Below are 15,632 nucleotides of genomic sequence, written 5' to 3' on the forward strand. Positions count from 1 at the left end.
AATAAATCTCACAGGCATAATTTTGTGTGAAAGGAGCCAAACAGAAAAGAGTAGCCGCTGTATGATTCCTGGTATGTAAACTCCCAAAACATCAGAAACAGTCTACGATGGTAGAGATCAGAATGATGGTTACTTTGGGACAAGGGATAATGACTGGGAAGGGACATAAAGAAGGCTTCTGTGGGGTTAATAATGTTCTCCACCTTGGTCTGGGGTGGCATTTACATGAGTATATGACTTTACAGAAATTCATCAAGCTTCTTTCATCTATAAAGGTGTTATGCTTATGGCATCAGCATGGTAGCAGCTGGTGGCTCAGGCAGTAAAGAATCTGCCTGCAATGCAGGAGACCTAGGTTTGATCCCTGAGTCAGGAAGATTCCCAGAGAAGCAAATGGCTATCTACTCTAGTATTCTTGCCTAGGAAATCCCATGGACAAAGGGGCCTGATGGGTTACAGTCCACGGGTTACAAAGAGTCAGACATGACTGAGCAACTAACACTATCACTTTTCAAAATTTGTTCCAAAAAAGAGTGCAATGTGACCAAAAATTACATCATTACTCTAAATTAAGTCTCTAGTGTCCAAAACAATTTATTTTTCCTTTTTATGTATACAAGGAATCTATCTCTTGTCCATTCACCTTCATGCAAACTCATAAAACTTAAGGGAGTCAAGATTCTTCTTTATTCACTTAATGCCTTATTATATAGATTGTTTTGTGGATATGCACATAATTACACAGCCGCAAGCAGGCAATGATAAAAATGGACTTTAACTGTCACCTAGTAGAAAGCATGGAGAAGAAAATGGCAACCCACTCCAGTGTTCCTGCCTGGAGAATCCCAGCAACAGAGAAGCCTGGTGGGCTGCCGTCTATGGATTCGCACAGAGTCGGACACAACTAAAGCAAGGCAGCAGCAGCAGCAGTAAAAGCAAGAAATTACTTAGAATCTTTGATGACCTGAAAATAAACTGCCATCCAAGTGACATTTGAAAAGAGAAGTTTCTTTACCTGCACATCTTTATCTGAAACTTTCTTAAGGAATCAACCTGCAACATCTGTTTCTCTTGGTAACACACAGGCCAAAATTCATCCACTTAAGCAATACAAAAATCTGAAGAGTGCTCTGCATGGTACTGAGTATCAGTTGGCATTTTGACTGACCACTAAGAGAAAGTAGAAGGAAATCATTTCCTAAAACAATTTTAAAGAACTATATCATTAAGTAGCAAAGCAGACTGGCATAATCTAAAGGAAATCAATTTTGACAACTGCTTCACAAATATTCAGATTTTCCAAATAATATTAATGGAATTCTAAATCCTTTGGGAAAGTGTCTTGACTCCACAAAGAAAGTTATCACAAATGGGCACTTTGCTCAAGTCTAAATGTGTGGGGGAGGAGAATCCTGCCATGCAAAGAAATTCTCAGGAAGCTGTGAAGATATTAGCTATTTGACTCAATTGATTCCAAACTGAAACATAATAGTACATTATAAATCTGTTTTGATTTTACTTAATCTAATGAAAAAATGTTCATCTTTTTGATAAGTGCTCATTAGCCGTTTTTTTCTGACATAAACAGACAAGAAAGATGTTCTTGTGCTGCATTTAAAACGCAACTCAGCTAATTACAGTGCCATGACTCAAAGAACAAAATCAATGCACTGAAGTTTCTCACTTGAATTGTTTTTATAGTTGAATTAAAAATCTGACCAAAAAAAATTTTAAAGGGGCCCAGCAGTGTTTTTACTAAGGTTGAATACTGTTTAAGTAAACAAAGGCTACTTTTTAGCCCATTATATAAAATTTTTCTGTCAATTACTAAGAATAGTTGCTAAATTTATCAACCAATGGGTATGTGTTGGGGGTGGGGGTGCTCTCTTTTTTGGGAAGTGCTGATAAATTTGCATAAGCAATTCATTCGATTTCATCTAATCCTCTGTGAAACCAAAAACCAACAAGTAGATAATACCTGGTCAGGGTTGGAGCCTGTCAAGGACCAGGGAATAGCATGAAGGAAAGTGATCATATAAGAATCAAGCCAATTTAGAGCCCAGATTTATGCCCAAGACTTTTAGAAATATCAGATGTTTTGGGCTTTTTGAACCACCTAGTATTACTCTGATGAAACATTATTTTGAATGAGTCTAACAGAATTAATCCCGTTCCTAAAATGCTTGATTTTTGCTTCAGGAAATATTTTAACTACAGTAATCTGGGTGTCTTCGGGTATCTGATATCTGGTTATGACTCAAATAATCATTTCACTGATTTTTTAAACTGACTTTTTACTATAAGGTATACTTACCTGAAACTAGAAACTTTAGAAATTATTTTAACTCTATGACATATGAATTATGCATATTGTATGCAAATTTCAAGGCAAAACATTACAAAGAGGAGTAAGTAAAGTGAATTACTTAAATATGTCACTTCTTACCCTGTCTATGAAGTCAGTAGTTAAATGAATATATGAAACTTTTTAAAGGTTTAATGAGCAAAAATAGGTTAATGAGAGAATAATATAGCACTAAACTCGTTCAGTGGATGGTTGTCAGAGTCACCTTCATGATTTTGCTAGCATTTCATAGCCTTTAGACGTTTAGAGTACTAAGCAAAAACACATCTTATGTTCAGAAAGAAGTCAAATGGCTTTCGTTAACAAAGCTGTAAACATTGCTTCAAAACCTTGAAGCAAAAATGCATAGCTTGGAGGTCAAGAATTCAGGGTGGAAAAACCAAGATCAAGTTCCAACTCCACCACTTGCTCTTCAAGGGAAACTGGACAAGATGCCTCACTTCTCTAAGATTCATAAATGATTAATGTTTGGGGAAAGAATACCTACATTGCTGTTTTGATACTACACTTAATAAGATGATAGATAAAAAGCACTTAGCACAGGGCATAACACATCATTAGGACTCAAAAATTCTGCTGATACAAAGAAACCTATAGAACTTGAGTCTCAAGGACCTTTCCAGGGATGAGGAGTCACCTTTCTTCCATTTCATCCCATGTCATTTTCAATATTCCAGCATTGTCTGGAACAAAAAGGCAGACCATTTCCTTATATCACACTAACTGGTTTATATCAGGCATCAAACCTACAACCTTGACTTTGTTATTATCATCTCAGCATAACCAGCTCTCTTTATTAGACCTTATTTCAAAGTGTCAGCATGTAAGAGAAATGCAGTACATGGTGCACTTGGTCATTATGGCTCACCAGAAAACCACATTTTTTCTGTAATTCAATATTATATTTCCATTAGTACTATTTGGCACAAAGGAAATGTTTACCAGCTTATTAAGTAATGGAATGGGCCATACTGACGTTACTCTGACTTTATCTAAAGCAAATGAAACCATCAACGTTTACATACTTATCAGGTCTGATCCAAGTACCTCATTCCTTTCCATTAATATAAAAGGTTAATGGTCAACCATTAATGAATGCTTACTAAATTCCAAGAACTATGTGACACTCTTTCATGGACTATTTCACTTAATTCTCCAACAATTCTAGACAGTAGCTACTGACATTCTTATAACCAGAAAGTGAGACTCAAGACAGGTTAAGCAATGTATTAAAGGCCATGCAGCTAGTAAGAGATTATTAGCAAATATTAATACATCCAAGGGCATTCACATCAGTAAAAATTAATTCCAATAGGGTCAGAACTAGACACCAATTAAATGTTATTCTTCTACTTTGGGGTCATCTGGACACTGCTTAGCAAGTTCATTCTTTCATTTACTTCTGTATGTATTTACTGACTTTAGATTCATTTAGATAACTAAGATTAAACTTTGGGCAAGTATTTTACATCCCCTAGAATCAATTTCCTCATCTTTAAGATGAGAATATCAAATATCTTGAAGATTAAATAGCATGATATATGTGAAGCACTTGCAGCAGGAACTGGCACATAGTAAGTGCCCAGCAATGTTCGCTGCTGCTGCTGCTGCTGCTGCTAAGTTGCTTCAGCCGTGTCCGACTCTGTGCGACCCCATAGATGGCAGCCCACCAGGTTCTGCCGTCCCTGGGATTCTCCAGGCAAGAACACTGGAGTGGGTTGCCATTTCCTTCTCCAATGTTCGCTAGCTATCATTAAATGAAAGCATATTTTAAGACATACTACGTAGAAAAGGAAATCATGACACCAATGAGTTGAATTGTGACTTTATTATCATCACCTCTAGAAACAAATTCTAGGTTTTCTCAGACAGAGATCTTTTCTTATTAGAATATAGAAAAGGTTTCTAATCACCAAGACATTTAAAAAGCTGCTACAATATGGGGGTCAACTCTCTGCTGTTACAAGTGGACAAACAGCATGTTCCCCTCCATCATGACTGTCATTGGGAGGGAGGTGGGCTCGCTGTCTTATACATTTCTTTCCTACTGTAAGACACTGAATTTGAATTAAATTTTCTGTAGAGTGAGCACAAAAGAATCACACTAGCCTGACCTCAGAAGAGAAGATGAGGAGAACTGACGGCAGTTTTCTGAAGCACTGCAAAGACAAGGGATTTCTGGGCCTGAGAAGACTCATATGGCCAGAGGCCAAAACAAAAAGTGCTGGAATATTTTGCTTGGTTCCTGGAAACCAAATGCAAATCTAACCAACAATCAATATTTATCATATCTAGCATCATGAAAAGCTCCAGAAACAGCGCTGGAAATAGAACATGATATTGTTAAGGATGACAGTGACCATGAGCTTGTGTTTTTATCTCCGGATCTGGGCTATGTCCTCTGAGGCCTGAACTCACTCACATTTGCTCAAAGATACCACTCTGGGGTTCCTCTCCTAGACAGGGAAGCACATGCTTTGAAGAGCTACAGCATTTAATTCTGCAGACAGTTACTGTAAGGTTGGTGATGTTACCCCCCGCCCCCCGCCCCCCGCAAAAAATGGTTCCTTTGCAAAATATAGATCAGAAGAGTGAGAGTAAGGAGTAACAGAGGAGACTCTGGACTGAATATTTTTAAAGTTTATACCCAAGCTCCTGGAAGAAAATACATCAAATCCAAATTTTAAAAATCTGAAAAATACCTGGCCTTGTCAGAATTTTAAAAGAAATTGTCATTTTAAAAACTACTTTCCAGTTCCTTGCAGACAAATGTTAACTTGATTACCAATCAAAAGCTTTTTTATGCATTTAGCCCCAAACTGTCCTGCTGCCTGCAAAATCTGCAATAAAGCAATTAGAAACCGTAGAGCAAACAAAATGTGTTCAATAGGCTGGCAGGCTCGGGAAGCAGATCAGAAATATTCACACACTGTCAGGGTGTTTTCTGGCTTTTTCTCTGTTTTATTCATTTATACTAATGTGTGGACAAGGGGGTTGAAAACATTTTGCTAAGAATGAAACCCTGAGATTTATATGTAATTTCTAAGCTTATCCTTGGGAAAGAAGCCACAATCTGTTTTCAGACAAGAGTAAAACACTCGCAATTCCCTTTGAAAAACAACGTCCAATCTTCCCTTAAATTGAGATGCCAGAGCAACTAGATTGCGATTTAAATCAGAGGACAAAATTAGCCCAGGTATAGTAGGGTGGAAGGAGAGGCAGAACAGACACTGGTAAATAGCCTATGAATTCAAAATGTAGAGTCTTCTTCCTGCCCCGAGCCAGGTTTGACTTCCAACAAATTAGAGAAATAAATTGGCAGTTCACCTACAATTCACTGGTAAACAAACATATTTCACCAGCTATTTCATGACCATCTTTTGAGCTGAGCCTTTTTAAATTCCATAAAGGACTGGGCTGTAACGGTAACTCTTGGAGTTCACAATAACCCTTGGCAGGGCTCTAATGAAAAACAAAAATCTCCACCTAATTCCAACAATTTGCCATAGTAACGGAAACCTTCATATTATTGATACTACCATGGCCTGAGGAAGAGTTAGAACCTCAGTGAGGGGCAGAGGCTGACAACAGAAACTAAAATATTGCAACTCTTGAGATTCCACTTTCAAGTTGGGTTCAAAAAGCACAAATTTGGACCAATATCAACCTCAAGGATGGACTTGGCCAAACAGCTTCATGTGTAGCGGAAAGGACCTGATCATCCTGGTTGGGCAAGGGCTTGGCCAGCTAAGACTTCTTTCTGCTATTGGTAATGGATCCATTCAATGGTTCTTCTTATAAACTGGATTAAGAGTTTCACCTCCACATTCCCATAAAAGTCAGTATACCTGGGGATTAATCATGATCCCAGATTCACTTACTCTTCTCTATGGCTTCTGTAACCAGCTGAGATCTCTACTGGCAGAAAATTGAGGGTTTAGTAGGGAGGGATGGAACACATTCTGATGGGAGGAATTTCTACTCCACAGAGGTGCCTTTATCTCTGCAAATATGTCCCACTGGCAGGTTGGCTGGAACCAGACCTATCTCTCCAAGGCAACGGCATTTCAGGACTCAGCCCAAGGTGGCACCTATTTAGTCCAAAAGTTTGCCATCAATAGAGCTCACAATCTGCTGAGCAGGGCTTATGTGGTTCCCCCACCCCCAGTTCCTTCCCCAGTGAAAGGCACTGATCCCAGGTGAGGGGACAGCCAGAGACAGGAGAAAGAGTCTTCTAGAAAATAATTTTTGCAAAGGTTCAGGTAGTGATAAGGAATGGGGGATAAGAGATGATTTGCATGAATCTAACACTATAGCATTAAAATTCTGTCCAAGTGGGCTTTTGTCAAAAAAAAAAAAGTATGCCAAATGCTGGAAAATTATAATCAGCTGAAAGCAAAGTGGTCCTTCCTTACAGAAGAGTTTCAAATTCAACATCTTTTTGATGAAAGAGATGGGTTGGGAGGTAGGAAAGTGAGTTTCTAAAAGACACGGCAGATCACAAATGTGCTGATCCAACACTGTCAATGACATCTCATCCCAGATGGCAAGTGAAGGAGACACTGGGATTTAAGGCACCTAGATACTTGCCAACAGAATATGAAGACATTAGGAAAAAAAAAAAAAAAACTAAACAAGAATCCTTAAAATGCATTGCTTAAAAGGCATATAGATCTAAAAGTAATCTAAGGAACAAGTTCAAAAATAATAAGCATCTAAACCTCAGTATAATGAGAACCTCCAAATGCAGAGAATAGGGATGCTTACTAAATCCAAATCTGTTCAGAGACTTTATTCCAGGGCATGAGGCTGAGCTGCTGTAATGTACACAAGTGGGGTGTAAAGTCAATGGGATTACATTTTCCTAATTATTTTCTGCTTGAGCTTTACAGCACACACACAAAATTAGATCAGCCGGGACTTGCCTCTCTAACAAATCACTCTGATTTAAACATTGCTCACATAAACAAAGGGGGTGGGGGGGTGGGGGAGAGAGGCACGAGGCTGGGAAAAGACAGAGAAGGGCTTCTTCAATCACAGTTGCAAGGAACAAAAACCTGGAGGGGGAAAAGAGTTGTTGGACCGCCACCAAATCTCCCCCACTGGAGACGAGAGCCCATCTGCTGAGCTCGGCAACTTCGCTTTAACTACCATTCAGCTCGCGTCTCTGCAGAGATCTGTCTGCAGAACTGGCAGATGGACCCCTGCTTCCCTGAGTCGCTGTGTTATTTGTTTAATAAATTTAATTAATATCCATACTGCATTGGATTTCTCCCAGAAAGGAGGCCAAAGTGCTCTCTTTTCTGATAGCTACATGATGAGTGATTTCCCAGAAAAGAGCAGATAACGGTGCCCCAGGGCCACAGAAAAGTTAAAAGTACCATGTGCTTACATTTCTTGTATTGTATTCCCATTTTTTGCAATGCACTAAAAGTTTTGGTGGATATTTTAACTTTATCAAAGTATGCAGTTCTTAAAGAAGGCAGATTACCTCTTCTTTCAGATCAGTTATATTTGTTGGAATGTTTTTTATAGAATCCAATTCAACCACATCACTCAACATTTTTATCTATTTCCCCCAAAATGGTGAGTCATGAATGTTAAGGAGGTTCTATTTGGCAAGCAGCTAGCTCCACAACCCCTGTTAACAAGTTGAAATTTTTCTTTGATCATATTGAACTTGTATGATTTCCTAAGCTGGAAAATGTGGCCACTGCAGAATGGAGAATAGGAAGGGTCTTGAACCAAATCAAGGCAGTAACGTACTCTCTCTTCACTAAGTGTAGTGCCAAGCTCTTGGTGACAGAGTCCCTGCCATCAACAAGTATGAATTAAAACAGTGCTTCTGTGTTGCATGAAAGGAGAGAAGGTTAGCACTCCCCTTGACAAGGATGGAAGAGGCTCTCGGGCCTGACAACACGCATACGGTTAAGGCATTGCCACCTACTTCGTGGCATCTAACCACTGTTTTTTACCTAAAGAAACAAAAGACCTATACATAGAAAACTATAAAACACTGATGAAAGAAATCAAAGAGGACACAAACAGATGGAGAAACATACCATGCTCATGGATTGGAAGACTCAATATTGTCAAAATGGCTATTCTACCCAAAGCAATCTATAGATTCAATGCAATCCCTATCAAGCTACCAACGGTATTTTTCACAGAACTACAACAAATAATTTCACAATTTGTATGGAAATACAAAAAACCTCAAATAGCCAAAGTAATCTTGAGAAAGAAGAATGGAACTGGAGGAATCAACCTGCCTGACTTCAGACTCTACTACAAAGCCACAGTCATCAAGACAGTATGGTACTGGCACAAAGACAGAAATATAGATCAATGGAACAGAATAGAAAGCCCAGAGATAAATCCACGAACTTATGGACACCTTATCTTTGACAAAGGAGGCAAGGATATACAATGGAAAAAAGACAACCTCTTTAACAAGTGGTGCTGGGAAAGCTGGTCAACTACTTGTAAAAGAATGAAACTAGAACACTTTCTAACACCATACACCAAAATAAACTCAAAATGGATTAAAGATCTAAATGTAAGACCAGAAACTATAAAACTCCTAGAGGAGAACACAGGCAAAACACTCTCCGACATAAACCACAGCAAGATCCTCTATGACCCACCTCCCAGAATATTGGAAATAAAAGCAAAAATAAACAAATGGGACCTAATGAAACTTAAAAGCTTTTGCACAACAAAGGAAACTATAAGTAAGGTGAAAAGACAGCCCTCAGATTGGGAGAAAATAATAGCAAATGAAGAAACAGACAAAGGATTAATCTCAAAAATATACAAGCAACTCTTGAAGCTCAATTCCAGAAAAATAAATGACCCAATCAAAAAATGGGCCAGAGAACTAAACAGACATTTCTCCAAAGAAGACATACAGATGGCTAACAATCACATGAAAAGATGCTCCACATCACTCATTATCAGAGAAATGCAAATCAAAACCACAATGAGGTACCATTACACACCAGTCAGGATGCCTGCTATCCAAAAGTCTACAAGCAATATATGCTGGAGAGGGTGTGGAGAAAAGGGAACCCTCTTACACTGTTGGTGGGAATGCAAACTAGTACAGCTGCTATGGAGAACAGTGTGGAGATTTCTTAAAAAACTGGAAATAGAACTGCCATATGATCCAGCAATCCCACTTCTGGGCATACACACTGAGGAAACCAGATCTGAAAGAGACACGTGCACCCCAATGTTCATCGCAGCACTGTTTATAATAGCCAGGACATGCAAGCAACCTAGATGCCCAACAGCAGATGAATGGATAAGGAAGCTGTGGTACATATACACCATGGAATATTACTCAGCCCTTAAAAAGAATTCATTTGAACCAGTTTTAATGAGATGGATGAAGCTGGAGCCCATTATACAGAGTGAAGTAAGCCAGAAAGATAAAGACCATTACAGCATACTAACACATATATATGGAATTTAGAAAGATGGTAACGATAACCCTATATGCAAAACAGAAAAAGAGACACAGAAGTACAGAACAGACTTTTGAACTCTGTGGGAGAATGTGAGGGTGGGATATTTCAAAAGAACAGCATGTATACTATCTATGGTGAAACAGATCACCAGCCCAGGTGGGATGCCTGAGACAAGTGCTCGGGCCTGGTGCACTGGGAAGACCCAGAGGAATCGGGTGGAGAGGGAGGTGGGAGGGGGGATCGGGATGGGGAATACGTGTAAATCTATGGCTGATTCATATCAATGTATGACAAAACCCACTGAAAAAATAAAAAAATAAATTAAAAAAAAATAAAATAAAACAGTGCTTCCCTTGCCTTGTTATTCAATGTCATCCTATCTTTCTTGGCAGCATATTTCATCTTAACCTAGATTTCTCAGAGTGTGTGCCAAGAAAGAATAGCCCCTTGAGGATAAAATAGTCTAGGAAACATTATGTCAAAGAAGGTTAAACAGGCTTCCTTGCTGCAGGACTTCTCAGAGCCTTTCATGTGCTAACAGGTATTGTGAACATTCCCATAGAGGAGGATGGGGTTCAATATAAAAGGCAGCATTTCCCAAAACCCAGGCCTGTTTGGTTCATCACTATATCCCAGGGCTTAATGTAGGGCTTGGCAGATAGTAGGTACTCATTAGTACTTGTTGAATGAATGAATCAAAGGGATGAGTGAATCAATGAGCAAAGTAAATCCATGGTGGTTTTGCTTAGAGGTAACCCTTGGGCCCCTGAACCTGACACTGACAAGATTTAAAAAACGAATGAACAAAATCACCTCAACACTAAGGAAGAACTGAACTTGAACCAAATATTGAATTTGGAGGGATTCCATTTCAAGATGCTATTTTCTTATATTAAGTTTATTCTGCATTTAAACTCTTCTCTACTGTTCAATATTCAAAACAATCCCCTCTTCCTTTAGATCATGAAAATCTGATCTAGTTGAATTTTGTAAACTTCTCAGCTCCTTGGCAATACCCTAATTTATTTGTGCTTGATATGCTTAATCTCTTCCTAGGAACCAAGTAATGAATTCAGTTCCATCATAGGCATTAAGCTGGTGATAAGAATAAAAAAATTACTCCTTTCAAGAGAATTATTTTAAGTGCAAAAGCTCGCAAAGGCAGATTTTGAGAGTTTATTAATAATTTCGATGTAAAATTGAAATTAAAGTTTTATTTAACAGGAAAAAAACAGTTATTTTAATGTAGGTTACCACTCACGCACTTTGTCTAAAACAACCCCCTATTGCTCATTTTCCTTCTGTAATTTTCCTGCAACACTCCATCATGTTGATACAACACTGAGTTCACTGTCTTCCTCCTACAATTCCAGACACTTACATCTCTTCTTGCTAATTAGATACTCACGGAGAATACAAAGAATTAACACTGGCTCTTAAATATCCAGAATAATTAGATGACAGAAATCTCTCCTCTAACTCAGCTGGCTACTAATCTCTAAACTTACAGAAAAAAAATCTGTTACCTGGGGATTTCAAGCTGATGATGATAGTTTTATGTTGAGAAATCTTAGAAGGCTTTGCTAACATTAAAACCTTTAAGAGGAAAAGGAGAATTGAACCTTAAATAAGCAGAGCATTTTTAAAATTTCCTGCATCAAAATGTTTCTTGAATTGGGAGAATAGATAATCCACAGGTAGAATTATGTGGCGTTAGTCATAAACAATCTGTCTGCCAATGCAGGAGATATAAGAGACGTGGGTTCAATCCCTGGGTCAGGAAGATCCTCTGAAGTAGGAAATGGCACTCGACTCCAGTATTCTTGCCTGGAAAATTCCATGGCCCTAGGATCCTGACAGGCTACAATCCATGGGGCTGCAAAGGGTTGGACACAACGGAACACACATACACACACACACACAGAATTCAGAAAATATTATGGGCTAGATTTTAGGAAGTAAGGGGAAAAAAGAAGGGGCAGGAAACTTGATATTAATTGCGTGCCTACTTACATGCCAGTCAGAGGGTTCAGTACCTTTAATAATAATAAAAATAATCAATGAGAGCTAACTGTTATGTGACAGATATTATGGTAAATCTTCATATGGATATCTATTCCTGCCAATAGGTACTGTTTTATGATTTTAACTTGAGGAAACTGGGGTTCAGAGATCCTAAGCAACATGCCACAGGTCATATGACTAGTAAGCAAAGCCAGGGAGCTCAGTTTTGAACTCTGACAATCTGACTACAGGGCTTATGCTCCCAACCACTATCCGTTCACACTTCTTGCTTGTTTACCTTATCTCAGAGACTATATACAACAATATCAGATCCTCTTGGCCCCTCCAGGGTGGAAAAAGACATAATGAAACTATTTCACCTTAATACTCCAAATATATAGTAATGGCAGAACTGTGTCATAACTGATGCTGATAAAGACAAGCCCTGAACTAAAAATCTGTAAACTTCATCAAAACCCAAGGTCCCTCTGCACTGACTTAGCCCTCGTTTCCTCTACCACACTGTCTAGCCTATATTTCAATGTGACTTTCTCTTGCAGGTGTCATTTTCAATAGTCTACCTAATGTGATACACTGTGATTGTTTATACTCCCTCCTCAATCTTCTTGTCACTTTGGGAGCAGCAATTACTACAGACAGCTCTATTCAACAATAAACACAGACAAAAGACAAATAAGTATCTCTCTACAGTTGTTTGCCTTCTCCCTCAAAGTCCTCATTTTCCTTCAAGGCAACATGAAATTTTTTGCTTTGTATGTATGTGTTATTTTTTTATCTTTATTGGAGTATAGTTGACTTACAATGATGTGTTAGTTTCAGGAATGCAGGCAAAGTGAATCAGTTATACATATACATACATCCACTCTTTTAGATTCTTTTCCCATATAGGCCATTACAAAGTATTGAAGAGTTCCCTGTGCTACACATTAGGTCATTATTAGTTACCTATTTTATATACAGCAGTGTATACATGTCAATTATAGAAAAATTTCACAAATATTTTGGCTGTCTACTACTTATAAAGGCTTCCCAGGTGGCACTAGTGGTAAAGAATCTCCCTGCTAATACAGGAGATGCAAGAGATGCAGGCTTGATCCCTGGGTCGGGAAGATCCGCTGGAGTAGGAAATGGCACCCCACTCCAGTATCCTTGCCTGAAAAATTTAATGAACAAGAGGAGCCTGATGGGCTGCAGTCCATGGGGTTGTAAAGAGTCGGACACACACATCACTTATAAATATTAATAAGCATGCATTGAGCACCTTCTGAGTGCCCCCCCCCCACCTGCTACAAGGTACTGGATAGGATACACTCTGCTATCCCTACTTCACATAAATACTGTATTATTTATTTACTTGCACTATAACAAATGACCCCCAAACTTCAAAGCTTAAAACAGTAAACATTTATTCTCTCACTGTTTCTATGGGTAAGGAATTTGGACACAGCTTAGTTGGATGTCTCTGGCTTAAGTTCTCTCATGAAACTGCAGCCCAGCTGTGAGGTAGGGATGCAACCTCATCTGAAGGCTCAAGTCAAGTGGGGAAGGATCTACCTGAAGCTCATTCACATGGTTGTCAGCACTATCTATTTCCTCAAGAGCAGTTAGACTGAAGGCATCAGTTCCTTGCTGGCTGTTAGCCAAAGACCACCCTCAGTTCCTTGCTACATGGTTCCTCTTTACAGGGCAGCTCCCACTGTAGCGCCTGACTTCCCTCGGAGAGAGCCAGAGAGGGAGACCAAGATAGAAACCACACTATCCATGTCCCTTCATCTCCAAAGTGAGCTTTCCTCGAGGTTCAGATGGTAAAGAATGCGCCTGCAATGCAGGAGACCTGGATTTGATCCCTGGGTTGGGAAGATCCCCTGAAGAAGGGAACAGCTACCCACTCCAGTATTCTGGCCTGGAGAATTCCATGGACTGCATAGTCTACAGGGTCACAAAGAGTTGGACATCAGACCAGCTTTGCCATATTCGATGTGCTATAAATGTGTGTAGGGCCAGCCTACATTCAAGGACAAGGGATTACATAAGGGTTTAAAGACCATTGAGGGGAATCTTAAAGGCTGCCTACCTACTTCCACTGTTGAATTTTTTGTGCCCCTAAAGGGCACACACATGAAAAATCTATAAAATAATTCTTATTTCCCAACATTTCTGTTTTAAAGCTAAATGAACACATTTAGGAAAAGTCATTCAACAAGTATTGATGGAATGGCTAATATGGCTAATATGACCAGATATGAAAGATGCTGGGAAAGATTGAAGATGGAAGGAGAAGGGGACAACAGAGAATGAGATGGTTGGATGGTATCACCGACTTGATGGACATGAGTTTGAGCAAGCTCTGGGAGTTGGTGATGGACAGGGACGCCTGGTGTGCTACAGTCCATGGGGTCACAAAGAGTCAAACACAACTGAGCAACTGAACTGAACTGAATATGACCAGACACTGTTATAGAACAAAAGAAATAACTAAAACTGTGTTGTAAAAACTCACTAAGACCACTCCCTCCCCGCTGCCACCACCCACCCCAGGCAGAAACACGGGAGAATAAAGAAGACCCAAGGACTCAGGTGGAGAGGGAGGTGGAAGGAGGGGATCGGGATGGGGAATACGTGTAAATCTATGGCTGATTCATACCAATGTATGACAAAACCCAAAGAAAAAAAAAAAAAAAAGACAACCATTGTTCTTTTCTAATTAAAACCACTTCAGCATTTACTGTTATAGACTATTTTAAGAACGTCTTCTGAAGCTAGAGCAGTGACAAGCAAATCTACTTGCCCACAGATATAAAACACATTCTCTAACATCAGCTTTAATAACAACAGCAGTGCTATTTCCACCCCCATACGCCTTCCTCTTCTATCTTATAGCTCAATTGATCAGAATTTGGGAGAGGAAGAGGGGTATTATTTATTGATTCCATTCAAAATTCAATATACATTAAGTAGGGGCCATCAGCAGTAAATGGTACAAACCAGACACCTTGTCCTTGATGCTAAGGAAGCACTTTAGTGTCTTCAGAATTTTAAGTGTCTCAAGGAGAAGAAAATGAGAAGGGTGAAAGAAACACATTCTTTTTTTCTTTTTTTTGTAAAGAAAGGTGTATATGTTTATTTTTGGTGGTGCTGCAGAACATGTAGGTTTTTAGTTCCCCAACCAGGGATCAAACCTGTACCCCCTGCAGTGGAAGCATGGAGTCTTAACCACTGGGCCAGGAACACATTCTTAATTGAAAGAACATTTACCAAGAAGAAACTTGAGAAATTATCTACACAGGAAAATAATCTGAAAAAAAATGGATCTTTGTATATGTATAACTGAGTCACTTTGCTGTATACCGTAAACTAACACATTGTAAATCAACTATACTCCAATATAAAATAATAATGTTTTTAAAAGAAAGTGAGAAAATACAGAATTACCTGAATTTACCTTGAGTTAGCAAGACTCCTCCCCTCGCCCCATCACCAATCAAAACAGGAACTCATGAGCTGGCTTAGGTTCAACTATAGAGAAATAACATTCCATTTTGCACACCTAAGTTTTTGAAAATGACTTCTTAAACAAGCAAATAAATAAAATCTGCAATAAGTGCCAAGAAGAAAAGAGGGGGAAATGATAGACGGTAAGTGATGAAGAGTTGCTTAGTTTAGAAAGAGCTCTCTAGAGAGGTGATGTTTTAGCTGAGACATAATACAGGAGAAGATTCCAAGCAGGCAAAAAGTAGGACAAGGAGTTCTCCAGGCAGACAGTGAAACCA

General features: G+C 39.0%; 1 protein-coding gene and 1 non-coding gene across 3 annotated transcripts in view; one reads left to right on the plus strand and one right to left on the minus strand.

The window, feature by feature from the left end:
• The window catches only part of LOC133062397 (uncharacterized), a 191,263-nt gene that overhangs the window by 109,383 nt on the left and 66,248 nt on the right, over positions 1 to 15,632 (minus strand). The gene's annotated exons all lie outside the window — the stretch shown is intronic.
• Positions 8,213 to 8,338, plus strand: LOC133064959 (U6atac minor spliceosomal RNA). Its single transcript, XR_009694789.1, has one exon. It is a non-coding gene; the product is annotated as a U6atac minor spliceosomal RNA (small nuclear RNA).

This window comes from Dama dama, chromosome 1 (assembly GCF_033118175.1).
Source record: "Dama dama isolate Ldn47 chromosome 1, ASM3311817v1, whole genome shotgun sequence".
Classification (NCBI taxonomy): domain Eukaryota; kingdom Metazoa; phylum Chordata; class Mammalia; order Artiodactyla; family Cervidae; genus Dama; species Dama dama.